The following is an 8,203-nucleotide window of genomic DNA, read 5'->3' as shown; positions in this document are numbered from 1 at the left end:
GAACCCAACCGCATCCGTAGTGCCTCCTTCTTTCCACACTTCCTCACCCATTCCCTTCTTTATGCCCTCCACCCGCACTCCGCCAACTAACTACAGATGACATTATTCCTCAGTACTTCCAACCCCAGAATGAAGAACAAACTCCAGCTTCCTGCGGTCTCCCCCTCCTCTAGTCCTCCCTCCCCGGCCCCGCACACACCCCAGGCGTGCAGACTTCCACCTTGTCTTCTCCCCATTCATCGCTCCAATCCCACACACCACGTTTCCCCGCCACCGGGATCAGACACCTCCACACCCACCTCCACTCCGGGTCGCCGCCACCTCCCCCCAACCCTCACTAGAGAACCCGCGACCCGGGGCGCGCGCACACACATTCTCACGCTTCCCTAACCTCCTCAGCACCGAGACTAGCCGGCTCCGCTGGAACTCAGTCCTGCTCGCGGGGGCTAGGCACCCAAGTGTGTGCCTGCTCCGCCCCCTCCCGCTGATCCTCGCAGCCCCCGCCTCCCTGCCGGGGAAGGAGAGGACACAGCAACTCCCCCGCCACCCCGGACATACCACCTCTGTGTCTGTTGCTCCATGCACCAACCTTCGGCCCGCTCCCCGCTACGTACCGGGCCGGCCTCGGCACTCACCGGAGATACTGCGCGCTCTGCAGGCTCATCCTCCGCCGCCGCGTCTTCCCGCGAAGCCTCTGTGGGTCTCTCAAGCTCCTCGGAGCGGCCCCACGGCACCGCGGGTGCTGGCGGCCGCCGCCATCTTCCTCTCCTCCGGCTCCTCCTCGCTCGGCGGGGGGTGGGGGTGAGTGAGGCGAGGGGGAGGGAGCGGGGAAAGCTGCTCTCGCTGCTTCTCCAGCCCGTGGGGCTCAGGGACACTCCGACCCGGGAGGGGGGAGGGGGAGGGAAAAGGGATAGGGGCGGGGGAAAGAGGAGGGAGAAGAAGAGGAAGGAAGTGGGGTCTCTCTCGCGAGATTTCAGCGGCGCCGGTCCCTCCGGGTGATTTCCGCCTCTCTGTAGCGCTCCCTCTTGGGATCAGTTAGCGGTGCGGCGCCTGTGCGGCTGCTGAGCGGCCCACTGGCTGCGACTGGCGGCTTCCGGCCAATCCACCCCGCTTCTCCCGCGCAAGGGGGCAACCCCAGCCTCACCGGGAACATCGAGCTCAAATCAACCGCGAGTTACACTCAAAGTCTTCCCCCGTCTTTGCGCTCCACCCGATTTCTCTCTTCCTTTTTCCACTCCTCCACTCTTCCCTACCGGAAACGACGCCCCTTCCTCCTACAGTTCCGGCAGCCAGTCCCTCGTCTCTGGCCTGCCCTCGGGCCCTAGAGTGAAGCTAAGGACCCCCTCCTCTTTTCTGTGGCCCCACCCCGTGCACGCAGGGAGGCTGTTGGAGGGGATAGGGTGGAGCCCAGGGATGAAGAGAAAAGAAACCAATCGGATTGGATAAGCAGCTGCCAAGGCAACTGGAGGCTGTAGTTGTATTGTCATAGTAACCAATGTGTGCAGACAGAATGACCCTCCCTTGGCGAGTGGATTCCCCGGAAAGTGCCCAGGGTTCCCCTTGGCTTCCCTTCCATCTAAAGGCCTCCCCCAGGTTGGGAATCCGGGTAGTTCTCCTGGGCGGAGAAGTTCATTTTCTCCTCCCTTTTCCTTTCCCGCAGCAATGGGGGAGACCCCGAGGCATTCACCATGGGCTTTTCCACCCGCCTGCGGGCGGGAACCACCTCCATAGTTTTCCTCTCCGTGCCGGGCTTGGGGAGGGCTGGGCCTACGCAGAAGATGCTGGGCCTGAAGGCTGGTGGGCGGCGGGCTGGAGCAGGCTAGGCGAGGCGGCGGCGCTAGGCTGCGAGGCTGGCGAGGGGTTTCCCCACAACTGCCCCCGGCTCTGGGAGGCGGGGTCCCGCCAAGACGGGGTCCCTGAGGGAGGAGAACGGCACACGACTGCCGAGATCCCTTTTCTGCTGACAGGGACATACGACTTTCCCCGGCGGTTCGACCCCTTACTGAAATCCCCAAACCCCACCCCACACACACTCTTGGCGACCTAGCCTCCTGCGAGCCCCCCACGCGGCCTTCACGAGCCACCTCCTGCCGCGAGGAGGCCAGAGTGAGAGTGGGAACTCATCTTGGAAGGCTAACAAGTGATTTTTCAGCACTTAGGGGACATGGCGAGATGCTCACGACCGCCATCCCTCTGTGAGGCACCCCCCCAATGGGAGTCCCCCTTTCTTATCAAAAACAGACCTCCGAGTTCCTTTCTCCTTTGCAAACTTCCTCCTTTTCTCAGGCGTTTGTAGTATTTTAGAACTTGTCACTATGTATCTTTTGGGTTGGAGAGGAAAACATTGGGTAAAATAGTATCAAGAAAAACCTAGATACTTGAGCGAAGTTCCTATGAAAGGCTTCTAGGAAAAGGATTTTCATTCTTAGAACAAATCTTTTTGAATGTTTATTATATGTGTTTTGTCTCATGTTTGAGGCTAAAAAAGCAGAATAACGTAAATGGGCTCAATAATAGTGCGTGAGAAGTAGCTGGAGAAGTCGTCGTGTTAGTGGTTTGAAAGAATTATTTGACATTTTACAAATTATATTTTCCATTCGTATTGTGGAGGCGTTTAAACAGTTGTCCCAAAGTACTTTAGGATGTATAACGGTATAAACCCCTCCAGGAATGCAGCCCTCACTGGACAGTTAAAATCAGAATTTTAAAGGGCTATTTTGGTTTGACTCGGTCGGGGTACCTGATTCCTTTTGTCTTTCATGCTAGGTGAAAAGGCGCTATCAAAATCCTTCTCTGAGACCGCACCTATTAAAAGACTGGGCCAATGTCTATGTGTAGGTTTGGAGGAAATGAAAGTACAAGCTACTTTGAAATAAATCCCAAGGACAGATTATCATTAACGACATAGAAACTGAACTCTGCCCCTCGTGCTGCATGCGCCTACTGTGATGCGGTGTGACACGCGGTGATTGCAGCCGTACATTGCCCCGTGTCGTCCTTCCACCCACCGAGGGGCCGCCCACTCATGGGAAAGAGAGCCACCTAGTGAAAGATTGTTCTCATCTCTGGTTTAGGATCCGGCTTTTCGTCAACCCTGAGAGTCCAAGGATGGAGATTACTACTACATATTACCTAAAATACCTAGATTTTCTTCCTGAAATTTATTGGTTGGATTTTTTTTAAAAGATCTTAAACAGAATAAAAATTTTATGTTGTGTAAAATAACCACCCCCTTAGTAATCATCCTAATAACACTTTTTATGTCTGTGCCTCATATATCCAGTCAACAGTATATAAGCATATATCATGACCCACCTGACGATCTAGAAAAATATTAGTATCTTCTCATTTTGGAAATAAGGAAACTGGGGTTGGAAAAAATGAATCCTTTTGTTGTGTTGTTTGTTTGATAAACATTACTGAGTATTTATTATATTTCAGACACTGTCCAGGTTACTATGGCTACCACCATGGAAGAGACATGGTCCCTGTCTTGGAGGAACCCACCTTCTGGTAAAGATACCAGAGAATAGAGACATGATTTGGATGCAATATTATGGGTGCAACAATTAAGGTAAGAACAAAGTGCTTTAAGTGCACAGATGAAGGTCAGACATATAAGCAATCTTTATATTTTATAGCAGCTTTCCTAATAATGTTTCAAGAGTCTTCAATAGCTTTTGTGTCCCTACAAACTAGTTAGAATAGTAACATTTAATTTTACAGATTGTAAAACATTGATGCCCATCTTGAAAATAACTTTAAAAAATCAATAGGATTCAGAAAAATTATGACCCAAATTTACATATTGCTTAATGTACATTTTCTAATCTCATCTCTTTCTACTAGTACCCATCAACAGATTTGTAGAATACAAGCATCTTTCTGCAATATTATTCACCTTTTCCTCCCGCAGATAAAGATTACATCTAAACCAAAAGAAATTATAGATGAGAAGCTGTTTCATTTTGTTTAATCCTACTTAATCTTAAGTTTTTCAGTTTATGCCTAAGTGATTTTATTGAAAGACCATAAGCTAGGAGACCTGAGTGTGCACCCCAGCTCTGCCATCTCAGTCTCTGAAGTTCAGTTTCTTCCTTGACCAAAATGGAAACATTACCTATTACAGGCTTCCTGTGAACTTTAATGATAATATAGGTGACTGACTATATGAGTGCCTGACATAAAACACTGGTACTTGATGAATGTCAATTTATTTGTTGCCCTCTTGCTCTTATATCAAGCTAAAACTAATAATTTAGAACTACTGCAACATAAAATTATTTTTTTAAATAATAGTTTATCTAGTCTTTGTCTGTAATACTCATAAATCTGACCACACGCCGAAATTTATTCTTATTCAGTGCTGAAAGATAGATTTCTTTATCCATGACACTGAATACAGAAAAGAACACAATATCAGGACATTGTGAGTCAGATTCCAGAAGGTTGAAACTTTTTAAAAACCTTTTATCACTAAAAGCAGCCTAATATAACCACATTTCTGCCCAAGTAAACAGAGTGGCCAGTTTTCAACCTGACACCAAGTACTTGCCGAGAAGCTACTCTTAACATTGCTATCAAATTTACCCAGAGCTTTGGTAGCCTAATAATTAATACATAGTAAACCTGCTCCCTTTTTATAATAATACACATCTCACCTGTTCCATGAAACCTTAACAAGCACTAATTTATTTTAATATTTAACCTACATATTCTGATTGTTTCCCAATCATGTGTACAATAGGTACTTAATGTGTTTCTATTTTGATGAGAATGCTTTGTCAATTGCAGTATTGAAGGACACAATGTATATGAAGCTGGCCCATGTTCTCTTCATTACTACACCTCAGGTGTGGAGCTAAGTGATTGAATCAAGTGTGGAGCTAAGTGATTGAATCAAGTAAGTAATTCATTCTCTTCAAATAGTGAGACAGGTACAAATTGACATTAAACTCAGGTCTCCTGTTGCTCAAGATTTCTCAGACTAAGTGTCACCAAGTGGGAATTTATTCGTTCATTTCTAAGAAGGAGTCACTGAGCCTCCTCCAGAACAGTCAGGAAGCATTGCAGTCCAAGATTTAAGAGAAGAAACTTCTGGTTTGGGAGACAGTGAGGTGACAGAGAATGGTAGTCAGAGCTAGCTAGCTCTCCTTCTCCACTCTCCTAATATTTACTAATGGAAATCTTATTAATCTTCAAGAATTTCTCTCAACTCCCAGTAAGAAAATACCTCTGGGAAAGAACCACACCTTAAAATCCTATCTACTAATTTAATGGATGCAGGCCATCTGGAGAAGACAAGAAGAAAAGCCCATAGGGAAGACTGAAGAGTATTAAAAAAGAAAATTAAAACCTTAGCCTCTTACACTCTATATTGTCCAAAGGCCTTGGTGTTTATGGATCTCTTTACTACTCCAAGCACAGTACTACTGAAACCATCTTGGGGTCCATAGTCTAAAATCAATGTATTTCATGTCAAAATCTGCTGTATTACCCAGAAGCTGCCATTTTTTCTCTTAAAACACCCCACTAAAAGAAAAAAAAAAATCTTTCCCTATTATATAGTCTCTACTTTCCTAATTTCTGGAGGGTAGACAACTATTTTTGAGCACAGAGAATGTGATACTGATAGTGTCACAAATCTGCTCTTCTTCAAAACCATAGGAAACCACATGTGGGCACACACGCTCATACGCACATGCATGCCTTCCTCCTTTCCCTGCCTTTATTATTTTACCACTTCTATTTTCAATTCAAGTTAAAATGTGATATAGATGAAAAGCAAAGAAACTCAGAACATATGTTTCAAGGCTTACTTGGGTACTTATATGTACCCAAGTACTGTTCTGCTTTGCTTAACTATCCTAGGGTCTTTTCTATTCACAGAAAAATTCTACATATTATAAACCTAGATAGTTTGTCCTGCATTTATAAAAATTCTTAATATCATTGGACTACTAGATATGAGATCATATTCCAGAACAAATTAGTGAATTAATATATTCTTATAGTCTACATTTTAGCTATTTTAAGCTTAAAAATTTTTTAAATTCCTGGCTTGAATTTTCCATTGGCTTTCCATTGCCCTCAGAATAAAGTCCCCAATCCTTAGGGTGACCTATGTGATCTGGTCCTTGCCTGCCTCTTCTCTAACGTTTCCTGAAGTCAGCACTCTAGCCACAGTGACCTTCTCTCAGGTCCTTGAATGGATGGTGTTCTTTTCTACTCAGAGCCTTTACACAAGCTGTTCCCTTATCTAGATAACTCTTCTTCCTTCTTATGCTTCAAGCCTAAACTTGAACTTCTCTGGAAAAATCTTCTCTGCCCCACCTCCCATCAAGCTAGGTTAGCTACACCTATTACATATTCCCATAGCACCCTGCCCATCTTCTTCATGGCATTTGTCATATTTGTAATTATTTGTTCAGTGTCTGTTGCCTCCAGTTGGCTGTAAGCTCTGTAGTGCAAACACTGTGCCTGTTTTGCTCACTACTGTATTATCACTCCCCTAGCAGGGTGGCTGATACAAGGGTGCTCAATAAATGTTTGTTGAATCAATTAATCTCGGGAAAAAAAGTAGAAATTTGGACCACGACTTTCCTATAAATGCTTAAAATTTCTGACGACCTTCCTATGGAATATAGAGGTCACTACTAAGCAATAAGAAAAGAACTCTGGGCCTTCAACCCATCTGAGGAATCTATTATATTTAACATGATGAAAGTTTTAATTAGATGAAATTTACTTAGGCAATGAGTAAAGAGCACACATATGATTATGGGTAACTCATCAGTTATCTCACCGCAAAGTCTCATACTTCAGTGTAGGAAGAAAGTCTTCAGTGTCCAAGTCACTTTTATTTAACCTTTATGTTTTCTAATTTGGGAATAGGCGAAGCAGTTAACTCTCTTATTATGTGGCAAAAGAAAAAACACTGCTGGGGAAGATGGCAAGAGAGAAGACAGATTATCAACTAGGTTGGAAAATAGTATAGAAAAATTAGATGTAAAAATTCAGAAAGAAAATTGGATTAGAGTATAGAATGGAAAGCTCAGTGATCTTTGTGTTTCTCACCAGAAAAGTGTTTATAAATTCTGGCCTTATTATTGTTATTTTTTTCTCCTGTAATGGGATAGGGCTAAATAAATTTAATGTAAGTTTCTTAAAGAAAGGGCCATTTGCAATTTCAAAGTAAATGAGATATTTAAGTTATATTTCTGGAGGCAGGCATGTTCTCCAAGTTCAATTAGATAATGTGTATAACATACCTAGGCTGTGCCAGGCACTTAGTAGGCAGTCAACAGGTGGTGCTGCTCTTGTCATGCATGTAAGGTAAATTAGAGCTTCACACACTCAACTTCACATTCTAATTAATGTAGATTAAACTTGTTTTTTTTTAATAAAACACAGAATGTTGTAAAATGGCATTTGGAGAGAGAGAGGTACACAGCACGCTGCCTTAATGCTGTATGACTAGTTGTATCATATGACCAAGTATAAACTGCCAAGAGAGAAAACAGCTTTCATCTACTTACAGAGAATGTCTCAGTTCACTAGGAGTTTTATACTTGGATGAGATGAGATCCAAGATCTGTCGAAACTGCAGAAGGTTAGGAGGCTCATAAGAAGTGAAACCACCTGCTTATGCTTTCCCCACCCTCTTTCAAACTGACATCTCTGGCAGGCTCTCTGGCTCACTCTCTCTCATTGTCTTGCTCTCTCAACCACTGCCTGCAAGCTTTCCTTTACGGTCCCCAAGGTGATCCAATCCTTTGTCCAAGAGGATGTGCATGGTTTGAGTTCTTTAATAATGGCCCTATGGTAAACCTATAAGACATGCCAACTATTGGGATGCCAACACTTCCAAAATGTAGGTGGCAGTGACCTGGATGTTACAGAAGGTAATTAGTTTATAGAAAGCAAAGTTAAAAATTACTTTTCTCTAAGTATTTGTGGGACAGCTAAATTGTAGCATTAAAGCACAATAGGAATTTTAGGTAAAGAGTTTAGGGTCTATAAGGAATGTTCAGGGGCTTCCCTGGTGGCGCGGTGGTTGCGAGTCCGCCTGTCAATGCAGGGGAGTCGGGTTCGCGCCCCGGTCTGGGAGGATCCCGCGTGCCGCGGAGCGGCTGGGCCCGTGGGCCATGGCAGCTGATCCTGCGCGTCTGGAGCCTGTGCTCTGCAGCGGGGGAGGCTGCAG

The 8,203-nt window shown here is 44.9% G+C and overlaps 1 protein-coding gene across 3 annotated transcripts in view; it reads left to right on the top strand.

Annotated features, from left to right (window-relative positions):
• The first annotated feature begins 667 nt into the window (after positions 1-667).
• Positions 668-8,203, top strand: part of NMNAT2 (nicotinamide nucleotide adenylyltransferase 2) — a 184,484-nt gene continuing 176,948 nt past the window's right edge. For 2 of the 3 annotated variants that reach the window (XM_024133855.2, XM_024133857.3), the window contains exons 1-3: positions 668-801; positions 3,442-3,574; positions 4,795-4,903. The gene's annotated coding sequence lies outside the window, so the exon portion shown is untranslated. Of the gene's footprint in view, positions 802-2,273; positions 2,835-3,441; positions 3,575-4,794; positions 4,904-8,203 lie in introns of those variants that run through there. The other variant, XM_028488419.2, reaches the window with a different exon arrangement.

The sequence above is a fragment of the Physeter macrocephalus genome, chromosome 4 (assembly GCF_002837175.3).
Source record: "Physeter macrocephalus isolate SW-GA chromosome 4, ASM283717v5, whole genome shotgun sequence".
NCBI lineage: Eukaryota > Metazoa > Chordata > Mammalia > Artiodactyla > Physeteridae > Physeter > Physeter macrocephalus.
This window is presented reverse-complemented; position numbering and strand designations above follow the sequence as displayed.